Here is a 14597-nt window from a genome sequence, read left to right as displayed (position 1 = left end):
CAAAAGAGAGGGATGGAAGTGATAGCTCTCTTCCTGCTAAAATAACCAAGAAAGAAAGAAGTTGATTCACTGAGAAGCTCCTTACTCGGGAGATAAGCAATATGCATCGGGGATGGTTAGTGGAGAGCAGCAGCTATTGGGCAAATGCTAGAGAACTCTGATTTAAGCCTAAAGGGCATCAAGGAAAGCTAGAAAGCACAGTGGGAATCCACCACACCAGAGCTTCATGAAAATCCTTTTTGGGCGACTTTTTGCCAGGGTTGTATCATCTTTGATTTTTTCCTTGGGAATCGGCAGTGTCACAACTGTAGCTGGTGAAAGATTTTTGGAAGACTTTTGGAGTACATTTATGGAGTTCATTGATTTCTGCCATGGCAAGCAATACTTTTCTTGCAAATCAGACTCTGAAACACTAGTCTCAGAGTCTATTATTAATTCCTGATGTCATTAAGAGATGTCTTCTCTGTCTGCAATGCACTGACATTTATTTTATAAGGCACTGATGTGATTAGAGCTTCGATTTGATCTTCTAGCCAACTTGCTTGGCCCAGGATTCCCAGGAGCTATGTTTAAAGTTAGCTTTCTAAATTCATGGTTTAGTCATCTAGTAAATGAAGTAATTTTTTAACATTCTTAATACTTAGTTCAGTAGTTACCAGCTTCTTCATCTCTTAGCCATTTATTTCAGGGCCCAGTAAGACTGCAACTGTAACTGTTGTAACTCTTGGCCTTCCTCCCAAGAGGAGCCCTCAGCACCGTCCCATGTAAAGCCAAGGAAAGATGGATGTGCTGCAGAATGGGCAATTGCTCCGTCCACAGTCCTTCCTTCTCTGTTCTACCACAGTGTTGACTCCTTAATGTGCGTCATCTCTATTCTTCACCTGGGGGGTACAGAGAGTCACCGGGGAACGCAGCAGGCATAGATCAAAGGAGTGAGACTGGTAACTGTAAGGGATCTGAAGTTTGCAAGCAGAACCTTTTCACGAGCCCCTCCCAAAAGAGTATGTGCTGCTCTATGCAATCATTCTCAAAAATATCTTCAAAGTATTCAATTCAGTCTAGTTTGACTTTCCAGAGGCCAAATTTGATACCTACATATTAGTTGAGTGACATGGTTCTCCCACCTGTACTGGATGGCTTCTTGAAATATGTCGGATGTTTCCACCAGGTGCAAGGAGTAAATGAGGAGAGTAAGTAGTCTAGATGAGGCTATAAAGATATATTTCTCACTCTCCAGACTGAAATACTACAGCTCTTTCTGAACTTGTGCCCTTTTTTTCACACTGGGATGTTTACAAAGCATCAGAAGATTTTACTCTTTAGATCTAGGGTGCCTAAAAAGAGGTGTACTTTACGCCATCTACAAAGGACCTCAGAATCAGACCTTACGTGTTTAATCTGGATGTGCAGAGGCAGACTGTTCCTCTGCTCATGCTTCAGTGCATTAACTAATCTTTAAAGAACAGGGATTAAGGAGAAGCTTTGCCCATGAACAGGTTAGCCCTGGCTGTCTCGCCCAGGCTGCACAAAGTCATTCAGATTCCTGGGAAGCGCGTAGCACTAATCACTGTCCAGAGGCAGGATACTGGACTAGATGGACCATAGGTGTGAGCCAGGGCCACAATTTCCAGGTAAATTCCCACTGCAAAATTATACTTCTTTCTTGGTTTTTTTTTTTTATTCCTTCCATGTGCATTATAAATTGTTCTGTCTGTTGGTGTGCAGATACTGATGCGTGGTAATTTGAATGAGTCGGGGTTTTGCCTACTTTTATTTAGTCAGTGCTCATCTTTTCCCTGGTTCTGTCTAGGACCCTCTTCAACCAAGGGAGGCAGAAGAGAATGTGCGTGTCTGTGTCTGGAGGGCTGGAGAGGGGAACCCGCCAGTAAATGGGAAAGGCTGATCAATCTGCCTGAGTGCTTTAAAGTCAGGTGTTATTTAGACCTTCCAATACCATTCTGTACAAAAGGAAAACTACTTCTCGCCACTAGCATTAGAAATAACAGTATTTAACACAGAAAACCTTTGTACATGCTATTCTTTTTGTCATTTGAGTTACTAAAATATAGCAAAGGAAAATTCTTCTAGTATCGAATAGCATGAACGGAGCTGACAGTGTTATTGTATTTATCTATCTCTCCCTATACAGATACTGTTATGTACGACTTCCACTATACCATTTCAGGCATTGGCACCACCTGAGAGCTCTTTGCAGCTGCAGCTCGTGCATTTTGCAGTAAAATTTCTCTCCCCTTCCCTTTTTCCTCAGCTTCCCCCGCCCCTAGGGAACTGACACGCTTTCCACTGACAAATGTTGAGTGTGGCTCCTGAGGATTTAGCATGTCAGGCTATGTCTCCACAGCTTAGGTTTCTATTATTACGCAATGGCTTAGAAGGCAGTGCTTCGCCACATAATTACAGAGCCAAGCTGCATTAGGACCAGGAGTTTGGATGCCTCTTTCTGTACCAACTATCCACCTCCCACCCAGTCAAGCCGCCTCCCTGAGACTCTTACTTGTTTAATAGCTTCTTTTCTTACTCTTCTTTCCTCTGGTTTCTGATTTTCTTTCCTTTCCTATGCTACATATTTGTTTATTTCAGAAGTGAGGGGTCTGACTGAGTTGTGCCTGCACGGATTCCTATGCAGCACAAAGCACTTGCTGTATGTTGCATCGTCAGAAGAGGTAAGAAGAAATTCCTGAAGCTGCCTGCTAGTTCTCTCGGGTTTTTCTCTCTTTCTCTCTTTTTTTTTTTTTTTTTTTTTGGTGTGTGCACATTGCTTGTCTTACAAGCCGTGCAGGCTCTGCCATCTAGAGCACTTTGTGAGATCACTCCAGTTTGCTGTTTTTCCTTTTCCCATTTCTGCGTGAGTGTGTGTGTGTATATCTCCCTGTCTCTCTTCCCCCCCCCCCCCCATGATACAACTCGACCCCCCTCCCCAACACACACGCACATACACAGAAGCTGGGCTTGCTAGTATGAACTTGAAGACTTGCAGTACCAAAATGCATGCGTTACCTTGGGATGCACTAGGATCAGAATGCTTGAAAAGCCTGCAGGCTGCTTAGTCCTCCAAGACTGGCTTTTTTAAACCAAACAAGAAAAGAACAAGTTATTCACTTTTTTCTTTTTTTTTTTTTTTTCCTTTCCCTTTTTTGTGCTTTGGATATTACTGAAAAAGGAGTCTCAGGGATTCACACACTTGGACTTTACTGAATCGGGCTGCATCTGACAAACAATCCAGTCTGCATTTTGGTTTGCTAGAGATCAACCAGGATTTTTCTGATTATATCTGCTTTTGAAAAAAGGATGCATGGCATAGAAAGAAGGTCTAAGTGCCTGTCTGAGACTATTTTACCGAACCTGGGATAAATGTTACTTCTCAAAGGTAAGTGTTAGGTTTTTTTCATATGTATATATAAACTATATAGCTATAGTATAAACTATATATAGACATGCACACAAATCATTTACATACAGTTACCTCTGATGGCAAAAAAATCTGTTGTCATGCATTTTAAAAGCATTGGAGAAATGTGTAACTTTATCTTCCTTTTCATGCTAGCCTAGATAAGATTGTTCATGTAGAGAAATGAATCTCAGTTTCTGCTTCTCTCGGCATGAAATGGCAGTTCAAAAAGAATATTTATTTTTTTAAATGTCAGTAGGGATTTTTTTCATGGCAGTTTTGAAACAGTGATGGAAAGAGGTTTGAAAGGAAGTATAATAATTTGATTTCTAATACAGGAAAAAATGAGCAACAGAGTAAGGCTGTGAAAGTGATTTCAGCTTTCTGGAGGAATTAGTAAAACCTGCAATGCTAAGGAAGAACTTTGCTGGACAGATCAACTCTGCTGTGTATAAAAATACAATAGTAAAAGAGTGGGGACCTTGGCAAATGTCATGTGAAGAAATGGAAGGCATAGGAACAGCTAGAGAAGGGAAGGGAGTGGAGGGGCAGTGGGCACCCACTTCAGTGTCTGCTGTTACGGACGTTGGTGTTCTCTGTAAGGTGATGCCACTGACGATGGACATCCAGAATTGGCAAGGTGGGCATGCAGGGAATGGGGTACACAAACAGGTATATGCTATGTCATGTCTGTCTGACGTCATTAGACATATATGCTCTCTGCAAGACTAAGTGCACTGAGAATTTGGGGAGGGGGGGGAAGCATCTAAATGGCAGCACAGGACGAGATGTAACAAAATGGAAACTGAGTCTCTCCCTGACTTGCAGGGACACATGTACACTTTTGCATCACAAAACAAATGCATGACTGAATAAAAGAATAAAGAAACTAAAGGGGAGAGCAGAAATCAGTGATTAAGTCAACAAGTCCCATTATGATGCATTAGTAAACTGAAAATGTAAAGTGGTCAGTTGTGGTAATGTATGCAAAGAAGGGTTCTTAAACTGGGTAACTCCAACCTCCCCAAAGGAGACAAACAGCATTGATTTAAAGTAAGAATCCTGTTTTGCCGGGCTGATCTAGTCTTTTTGGGGCAGTGCCATGGAGATATTAAGAAGAGTAAGGTTTAATTTACCTACCCCATCTTTGGGATTAATAGGACAGAATAACTCTTCTGACAAGAAGAGACAGGCTTTGAAAGACAGACAGTAAGCATCGCTTAAGTTTATAAAGTCACAGTTAATTAAACTGGCAGTTCTTAACTTTATTATACAATGCTCACCAGGGATAAGTCCAGCAGATGCCACACAATTGTCACCGGTACTTTCTGCTCCTCGGGAAAGAGGAAATATTGCCATGCGGGGTATCATTTTTCTGTTGGAGTTTTCTGCGTACAGATGCTGTACTAAGGCAAATTTGAGCTTGTGGTGAGAAGAGAGACAGACAATTACTTTCACTCTTGCCGTGTTTCAGGCTGGTTACAGTTTCCTTGTTTACAGCTTGCCCTGGGTTGGTGGTTAGTTTGCATTGCCTACAGATCGCCACTTGAGAACAACAGAGCGCTTTTTGTGCGCGCTCTGCTCATAGCCGCCTTGTCGCAGCAGCGCAAAGCACAGCTTCAGACCTTCCCTGAAACCGATACCAAGCCTCAGGGAGTGAGGGGATGCAATAAAAAATAAACAGCAATGCTAGGAGGCAGGAAGAAAAAAGTCATTAAGCTTAACCAAGCCATTTTAACCTATGAATCCCAGCAAAGATCTGTATCACCTCTGGGATCAGAGACAGTGCCTGTCCTGCTCTCCCCGCACAGCTCCGTTTTCTTTAGGGCAACTCTGGGCCCGGTGTCCCCCGGTATCTGGCTGTGCAGGGCACGGGCGGGCAGGCAGCCCCGGCTGCACCGTGTGGGGTGAGAAACGTGACCCATCCTCAGAGCCTCCGTTTCTGCTGCCCTCTCTGCCCCACACCACTCTTCTCAGCATTAGAGCTTCTTGTTTATGTTTACATCTGGAACATAAGTGATCAGTTTTCCCCACGGGAAGTGCAAACGGCACATGTAGCCTCGCCTCGCAGCCTCTGCTCTGCCTGCCGCACGGGTGGGCCCGAGCTGACAGCTCCCTGGCAATCCCTGTCAAAGTGCTCCTGCTCCCTCTCTTTGCAGAGGACTCTGGCCACTGACTGAACCTTGCAATGTAATGTTGTTAGACCCAGCCGATCCCCTTTTATTATTTTTTTCTTGTTCTTGTGTGCAAAAAAAAGAAAATGGGAAGCTGATTCAAAATGATCAAGGTTTAACTGGTAGTGGGTGGGAATATACTTCAGGTGACTTAGAGTGACTCTAACTCCCTGGCAAGGGGTTGCGGACTGATAACCCTCAAGGCTGCGAATTCTCTCCACCCACACAGAGGGTAGGGAGGGGGTGATGACAGTGCCTGTTCACCCCCAAACTCTATTTTGCATTGCTAATGCATTTCAGCCTTGATCTAAAAAGATCACCTGTGGGAGAAAAGGGGTGGTTTGTTCCAAGTGTATACTCACCCTTCTTTCCGGCCTGAGCACTCAGCCTTATTTTCTTTGGGTTTGTCATAGTGTGTTGTCATGTGTTTGGTTTTGTGGAGGGAGTAACTGTCCTCTAGATGCTGGACTGAAAAACAGCAACACTACCTACGAAAGGCAGAAGGAAGGCATCCGTGGCTCCTTCAAGCTAGTTCTGACGACTGCGGAATCCATTGCCCAACACCAAATGGGCCATTGCTGTATCCCTTATGTTTCCTCTTTGCCTTAACCACGTGGCCTTCGATTATTGTGACTAAGGATCTCCCCAGGCTGCTGGGATTTACTCCGTCAATGTCCAGAGGTCGCGTGTGCTCGCAGGGCACTGAACAGCTCCCAGTCATCAACTGAAACCTGTGACAAAAGAGGAGGTTTCATCCAAGTGCACTGGAATAATAACAAAATCCAGAAATCACCCAGTGTGATGCAGCACTTCAGTGAAGGGCCAGCTGTCACTCTCTGCCCAGCCCACCTCCACCCAGGATGCACAGGAGGGAGGGAAGCTCGTAAGTGGTACTCCTGCTTTTAGGAACTCAGATTACCTTCTGTGTGGGCGACTGCCAAACCTTGGCATGAAATTAACAGATGTAAACATGTCATTAAAAGGCCCACAGTGATGCTGCATGGAAAACTGGGAAAAGGGTATGTCATCTAGAAATATTTCTGCTTCCATAGGAGCAGCGGATGTCTCCACACTTCAGAATATTTGCATGACAGTGTTTCCAATTTTTCTCTCTTCCTATCGTTTGCTCTGTCTAGCCCATGATCCAAGTCTTTGATGACATCCTCATCTTCATGGGAAAACATTTGTGACAAAACCAGAATGCCAACTTCAGCATACGAAATGAGCAGCGGCAGCAAAAGTCAGAAAACATCTTTTCAGTAAAACAAATGCTGATTTGAAAACATGGGAAAAAAGAAGAGAAGTGCTGTCAGGGTCTGGTCCTATGCAGAATCCCTGTTGGCCTACATAGAAGGCAGAATTGAGTGGGATTTTTTCAGTGATAAATCTTCTTGTTTTTCTCAGGAAAATATAGATTTATCAGAATGAAACATGATTGGGAAATGGTCAGTTTTATGAATTTCCTGACTGAAAAAAACGTAGGGACAAAATTGCCAGAACACCTCATCTTTTTTCTGGAAGATAAATTTTATTATTTCTTTCCAGTTCGTGCATTTTGTATGAAAACTGAAAATATTTCATATGAAACTTGATTGCAAAAGGGAACGTGCTCAAATCCCATTTTGCTAAATGACAAGCAAATCTGTCAGTCGAACTGGAACTAAACATTTCTAGGTCATTAGAAGGCTTGCATACTTTCTATCTCAGTTTGGGCCAAGGAAATTGTAAGCACTTTCATTTCAATACATGGGACTGGAAAACTTTTGTCTGCCAAGCCCTACCTGGAAGTCAATTTTCTTGGCCAAGTGGGATTATTCCAGGAGCATCTTGCCAGCAAGTGTTGTGAGATATCAAGGCCTCTGACTGCCTGCTCTTGAAATCACTCTTCCAGCTATGGAAAACTTATCTGCTGAGAGGGTACGCCAGCTAAATAAGAGAAGACATGAGAGGATGGCTGCAGCCATAGTACGAGCAGTACAATGGAGCATTTAGGAGGCTTCTGCTAATCGCTCCTCAGGAAGGAACTGGTCTGTAATCCTCTGGCAGATCTGCTATGACAGTGGTGTTAGGGAAAGGGGTGAGATAAGGAGAGGGCCCTGGAATAGCAGTAAATCCAGGGTCCCGGACCCTGGTTGGTCAGAAGGTGACAGGTAGGGCTGGTGCATCCCAGTGCATGCCAACGTAGGTTCTGAGCAGAACAGAAAGCTGGATTAAGGATAAAATCAACAGAAAGTACATGATGGCTGAAAGCACCTTGTCTATTTTAATAGAGCTAATGTTGCACTGAAAATCCCTAGAAAACACGTGTGTGGCACGGGTGTAGAAAACTATCAGTGTGACTCCTTCTCTGAAGCCAGAGGAGGTAAGTCAGGACTGAGCATAAGTCTTTATGTGCAGGACTGAGACAAATTACTGCAACTGTCCAGTTAAGACTATAGAGTCTGAGTTGACTTAGTTGGGAGAAGGACAGACTTTGGAAGACCTCAATATGGTCAAGCCACATGGATTGTGGGGATCACCTGTGTGATATTGGAGGAAATATACACACTGGTGAGGAAGTAAGGAATTTTTCCTCTCTTGCCTTTAGAGTTGCAATTTGCTTTGGCAGGCTGAGAAGCAAGGGAGTTCAAAATGGCAGCAGGTGCAAAGAGTCCTTAGCCATTCTCTTGTCATGTCTAAGCTCCTCGGAAAAGCTTCAGTATACATGTCAGTCAGAATGACTAATCCTTCTTTTGTTACAGCATAAAGATAAAACTAAGAATGGGAAAGGAAAAAAGGATGTCTTAAACACGCCGCATCCTCGGTTGCAGTGGCAGGACGGGTGGGTTGTGATATCAGGGAAAGGGTACCGCCTGTATGTGTGCTAGAAAGGAAAAACTGACTGTACCGGAATTTATATCAGATCTCTCTGTTAACAGCCTTAAAAAAATGTATCTGCCCTTTCAGTACAGAATGAAAACAATGAGCAGTTAAATGAGAATGAAAACAATGAGCAGTCAAATGGCAAAAGGAAAAGTTAAGAGGAAAAAAAATGCCTGTCATGGCTTGCTCAGCAGTCCCTGTCTGGCTTGAAAGGAGCCAAAACCAAATGTCTGTCTCCTCAGAGCTAAAAATCAAAACTTTCCCAATCACTTCAGTAGTCATTTGATCTCCTTCCCTTTGTGAATATTCCTGCGACGAGGTAAATGCATGTGATACTCGGAAAGCTCTGCATGGTTTGTATGTGAAACAAGGGTACCAAACTAAAATAGAAGGCCAAACTGTATTGATAGAACATAACATCTGGACTGAGACCATTTTGTTGGTTTCCTAAACTGATGGCTAGTTGGCATTTTGTATGAGTTTTCTCCAGTACAAGTGAATGCTATCCGTGCTGCTGGCAGATATTTACTGTATATTGGTTTTTAAATAAGAGTACAACATTGATTCCTTGCTCTCCAAATTATTGACTGCACTTTCTCCCTGTAGTCAGGTCAGATAACTTATCTTCTCTGGAAATGTTTAGTAGAATAATGTGTTAGGTCCCAGAAACTCTCATGAAGCAGAGGATCAAGGGTTTCTTTGCAGGCTGCCTATAATAAAAATATCTTGCAGTTATCCCTGGAAAATCTCAATTTGCTTGACAAATACCACTGTGAAGTATGTATGTATTTTTTAATCCCTTTTCACATGACCAACTAGGAGACCAAGCCATGAGCACTTCAGCTGACACCCACTTTGCAAAGACAGTGTGACCTTTCCCTATCACCACAGCTACATCTTCTGTTCACAGCTCCCCGGATGCATTTTGACAGTGATATCTTCTTGAGGTGAGGGGGAAGGCTATCGGGAGGCTTCACAATTACACAGTGTGGCGAGGAGTCTCACAGAGGGTGAGCTTTCCCTTGTCCACGGTATTCCAGCACCCTACCCTGAGTGGATCTGATGGTCCTCCAGCTGGTGGGAGGAGAAGTTTCAGGTGCCTCAGTAAATGACATTTTCTTTCAGATCCAGGGGTGGGTGACAGCGGTTTCATGTGAACTGGGGAGAATTGGCCTCACTGCCAGAGGGTCAGAGCAGAGGAGTTGAACGGCCCGATGCATATTTATGGGAGCAAATGCACTGAGGACAAAAAGGGTCACGTTTGGAGAAAGACTGGAAAAATTTTGGCGGGAAGAGAGAAAGAAGTATCAGCAGTAGTACGGTTAAGAAGATGTCTCTGTCTCTTTAGATATTTGTACAACTCTTCTTGCTGCTGAGCCGGAGTGCCAGGATAAGCTAAAGAAGGGCTTATGATATGTGTCCTTAGTCACAGTGTACGTAGCTGATCCCTCCTTGAGCCACTGTGGAGTGCTTTATTTGTCACTTCTAACCTGTTTTAGCCTTTTGGTGAACATGGAAAAATTTATTCAAGCCCTTTGTGCATTTGTTTCTGTTTTCTCCATGTTTTTTTCACCTCCCTAATCAGTGAGTGGAATGAGGATGCTATTTATTTATTTTTCCTTGGCACTGAACACAAAGAGTTTTTTATCATCAGTGAGCAGATGAGTCACTTGTTAATAATTATAACCCCTCCCTTCAATTCTTAGTACAACCTAGCAACGTGCTTTCAAATTAATGTGAGAGACCCTCTGAAATGTGACATGTCCATCTTCTTATGGTATCTTTTCCAGAGAGTACGCAATTGATGGGCTGAGATCTGTCTTTTCCGTGCTGGATCTCAAATGGCTGCATTTCATGCCCATCTTAGTGTTTTGTTTTCCTCTTTGACAAATTTTTTCGCCTGCCTAATTCTGTGAACAGCATAACAAAAGTCGGTGACGACCCTGTGTGTTTGTGGCTCAGGAAACTTCACTGCATTTGAGATTGTGCCAAGAAAAGGAAGAAATCCATCCTCCTGCAAGAAGGCTGAGATAGGACGTGGTGAATTTCTGTGCATTGGTGACTTCTACCCTACATCAGTGTCCTACCACAGAATGGAAAAATCAAAGTTACACTACATCTTATCTCAACTATAGGATTTACATTTAAAAATAAATAATGCCCTCAGGCCAAGGAACAGCTGCTGCAGTTCTTTCCAGCATGGCTCATTGCTCTCGTCCTCTCATTTGACACATCCTGCTACTCCCATGTTGCTGTAGTTAGTGTTAAATCACAGACAGCTCACACAGCTACCTAACTGAAACGGAGACCTAGTTGGGGTAGACATTACAGGCACACATCATCAGATATTTGGGCCCTTCCACCACCACCTTGCCAGACACTGGAGAAAGACCTGAGAATTAGGTCTTTATTAGGATGTATTGTCTCTTTCTATTACTTACAGAGGGGTTTTTTACTTATTTTATGTTACGCTAATCACGTTCCTTTTAAGGAATTGCTTTCAATTCCTGTTTTGATAGCCTGTGTTGTTTTATCATGGAACTGTGATGAGCTTAATGCATACATCAAAAGTGCAATTTTCCACAAAAGTCCTTCTATTATGGAAATCAAAGATCTTTTAGGAAAACCTAAATAAAAAGCCTCCCAAGTTTAGTGTGTGATGTAGTTGCACTCACAAGCTCTCACAATAATTCCCTCTTTTTTCTTTATATTGACAAGTACATAAAGAACAAAAATGAATTCTGCAGCCAGCTGTTCTTCCTAAATATGTCTTGTCTTGCTGGCTTAGGTAAAAGGCAAATTGCAGTTTGAGACTTCATTTGTGCAGCAAATCTTAGTCCCATCAAATCAAGTCTGTTTTCAGAAGACTGTTTCTTCAGTCACAGTATTTCAAGATGGAAAGCCGGGCTGTGTTCATGCCCCAAGTTGATTATGCAGCGTTTGCAGAGTCTTTAGTCATAGGTGGGAAAGACATTTAAGAACAAAAGAAAACAATTTTGGACCTTTGTTTCCCTTCCTTTCATTCCTGACTGAATTTTCAGATCCTTTCTGACATTTAAACAAAGCATTATCTGAGAGCTGTTTAGAAAGAATTAATATGGGATAGCAGATTCTCGTCCTCAGAATAATTTCCACTTTGCTTCAAAACAATCTCTCCTGTAGTATACATTTATTTTATAACATATCTTGGGATCCTTTTTAATTTTTTTGTTGTTGTTTATTTCTGTAGTCTTACCAGGAATAAGATAAAACCATTTACCTTCCCAACACACAGTTCTTTTTTGATCATCTTGTAATAGAGTAACAAATATTGCTGAATGCTTATAGGGCATCAGGTAGTAAAATCATACTGATCCCAGATAAGAAAAGGACCAGTAGGCATTTGGAAATTGATACCCAGGAGGAAGATGGTTCCTTACAATTCTGTTGATAGATGCTAAGCTTTGGGTAACATTAAGAGATATTGGTCACTTGGGTTCTAGTGACTCCCATTAATTTTTCTGAGATTTGTTTGACTAGTGTGAGATTCAAATGTCCATGTTTTCAAGCATTTTAGTCATTCAGAGAAGCAGCAGCATCTGTATCACACGTGATTAGGATGACCAACACTCTAACCACAACAGGAACAGTGATTAAGCAGATCATGAATATTAGTAGCTGATAAATCACGCACAGCTAGAATATGAGGCATTTGTTTGCTAAATATATTTGAAACAATTGGGATAAAATAAAAAATATAAAGTAAGGATTAAATAATAACAAATATTTTTTAAATCAATACTTCTAACCACCATTAAAAATTAATAAAAATAAAACATAGACTGTATAGTAGTAAGTGCATTTCAACACTGATATCCAGTAAATCTTGGCATTCCACAAGGGAAAGGGATGGCAGAACCAGCTCCTGTGACATATATATGTATAAATATATGTTCATTTATTGTAGGAAAAACCCAGGAAAAACTCAGGGAGGAAGCAAAACCTTGTAATTAAGGCTTTGGTCTTAAAGTCAAAGTAGACCTGCAAGAAACAGTCTATGCAAAAGCACCTACTTGGTTGCAAAGAAAAAGGGAGGATAACTTTCATGATTACAACTTGCTTAATTTTGCGAATGTTTCCCCCTTTCCTATATTATACATTAGGTCACTTCTGAAATGGAAATTGTAATTTGAAATTAAATGCTCTGATAATTCACGATTATGTTTCCACTTCAGAATCAATAAATACTTTTGGAAAGCTTAAATAAGTCCAACTTAAAGTTATCTTCCTCCTGCTTGAATAAAACATTGCAAGTCAGCTCAAAACCTATTTTCAATTCCTTTCTATCCCATTTCATTCTTTTTTTTTTCAAATCATTAAACAAATATGTTTATATAGACATGTTGTGTATGTGTGTGCATATGGTTAGATCCATTCTTAGCCATGGGTATGAACTTTGCTTTTCACTGCTGCTTTTGTAATAGGAGATAAGACCTGTCTAGACTAAGTGTACTGGTGTTTATGAAGTCTTTATAGACTAGTGAAGAAGGATATTCTGAAGGGTGTAGCTCTGTGTTGGCAGAAGAGACACAACTTATGAGAACTGGTGAAGAATTTTCAATCAACTTTTTTCATTAGAGAATAGGTTTTGTCCAAACTAGTTTACTGGATATGTGGGGGGTGGGAGGCCATTTGGCAACATCTTCCTTTGGGTTTTTTTTTTGGTTTGTTTGTTTTTTTTAAATATCTTCAGCTGGCATGTTTGTGGGTTTTGTTTTGAAACAAAATTGAACTTTTTATCATGTGAAAAGCTTTAATATGGTATTTTGTCCTATTTTTATAGAAAATAAGCTTTTGCATTTTCTAGAAAACAGACACTCTCATCACTCTAATCTAAACAAGTCAAACTTGTCTCTCAATTTCTGATAAAATCAGTCTGTCTTAACATTTTAGGATTTCTGATAGCCATACAGAGATGGTACCACTTCTTGTTGTAGAATTTTTCTTTCCTCCTTTCTCATTATTTTTTTTTTCTTGCCCTAGAGGCCTGCTCTTTGTGTATGGTTAGGCATAAAGGGAACAGATAGTCCTATGACTTATCCAAATAAAACAGGTGGTAAAAATGCTGAATTTGCTTTAAGGTTCAGAGGACAGGTAATACGAAGGTAAAATGGCAATGAACACGTAGCAATGGAGTGGAAGGCTTGGCCGTGGCAAAGCAAGCCATCACAGTTCTCTCTCCGGAGAGAATTCACCTTCGAATTTTACCTGTACTGAAGCAATGGGGGATGAGGAAACACACACGGCTGATCAACAAGGAATTAAAAAGTTTAAGCACAAGGCTTTACCCTTAATGCCTCTGTGACAACTTAAAAGTGGGAGCAGCTGAAAAAAAAGAGAGATAGAAAATTCCCAGTGGTAGAGCAGCCGCATGCTGCAGCTCGGTGCTCTTCGTGCTGGAAATGCTGTTGGCTGGTACGTGGTTCATATTATCTTATACTTAAAAATGAAACTCGCAGCTATTCCACTTTTACATGTGTTAGGGATTATCCTTAACAGATGATTCATCTCTTCGGTCATGAGAGAGGGGAATGAGGAGTTCCTGCTGATTTAAGTCAAAATCTTCCTAGAGTGCAGAGCTTTTGGGGACTGTATGTTAGTGTGCTGACACTGCAGTAACAACTTGATATACTTTTCCTGCATCTTCCACTCAGGACTCTGAGCAGCTATGAATAAATTGACCCTTGTTGCTTTCCGTGAAAGCTGGGTTACTATTCTATAAGTGAGAAAAATGGGGTGTGGACTTTGGCTTAAACTAGTCTATGATCACAGGCAGCATCTACAGTAAAGCTGTTGATCGGTTCGCCCATTAAACTGGGTGTCTACGTGACGAGGTTTAGGCAATGGTGAGGAAGTGCTAAACTGGTGGAATGGGAGCCAGAGCAAATCCCAGAGTTGTGCAGCAGCAGCCACAGAGTCAGCTATGCCTACACGAGTAAGCCCACCGGAGAGCTTCATTTTGGGCTTTTCATTTCAGCAAGACTATTATCAAAACAGTACACAAATAGCAAGCATTAACTACAGTAGAAGTCACTGAACCCTTTTGAACAGTTGTTTATATGTTTTAACAGAGTTGAAGAAAATAGTCATTACATGCATTATCTTCCTGCTTA

General features: G+C 41.6%; 1 protein-coding gene across 3 annotated transcripts in view; it reads left to right on the top strand.

Annotated features, from left to right (window-relative positions):
* LRFN2 (leucine rich repeat and fibronectin type III domain containing 2) overlaps positions 1 to 14597 on the top strand; it is a 202346-nt gene that overhangs the window by 41156 nt on the left and 146593 nt on the right. Inside the window, exons 2-3 of one of the 3 annotated variants that reach the window (XM_054822284.1) lie at positions 2602 to 2684; positions 3182 to 3388. The gene's annotated coding sequence lies outside the window, so the exon portion shown is untranslated. Of the gene's footprint in view, positions 1 to 2473; positions 2685 to 2952; positions 3389 to 14597 lie in introns of those variants that run through there. The other 2 variants (XM_054822285.1, XM_054822286.1) reach the window with 2 other exon arrangements.

Source organism: Grus americana, chromosome 3 (assembly GCF_028858705.1).
Source record: "Grus americana isolate bGruAme1 chromosome 3, bGruAme1.mat, whole genome shotgun sequence".
In the NCBI taxonomy this organism is placed as follows: Eukaryota; Metazoa; Chordata; class Aves; order Gruiformes; family Gruidae; genus Grus; species Grus americana.
The sequence above is the reverse complement of the archived record's forward strand: the minus strand, read 5'-3'. Positions and strand labels throughout refer to the sequence as shown.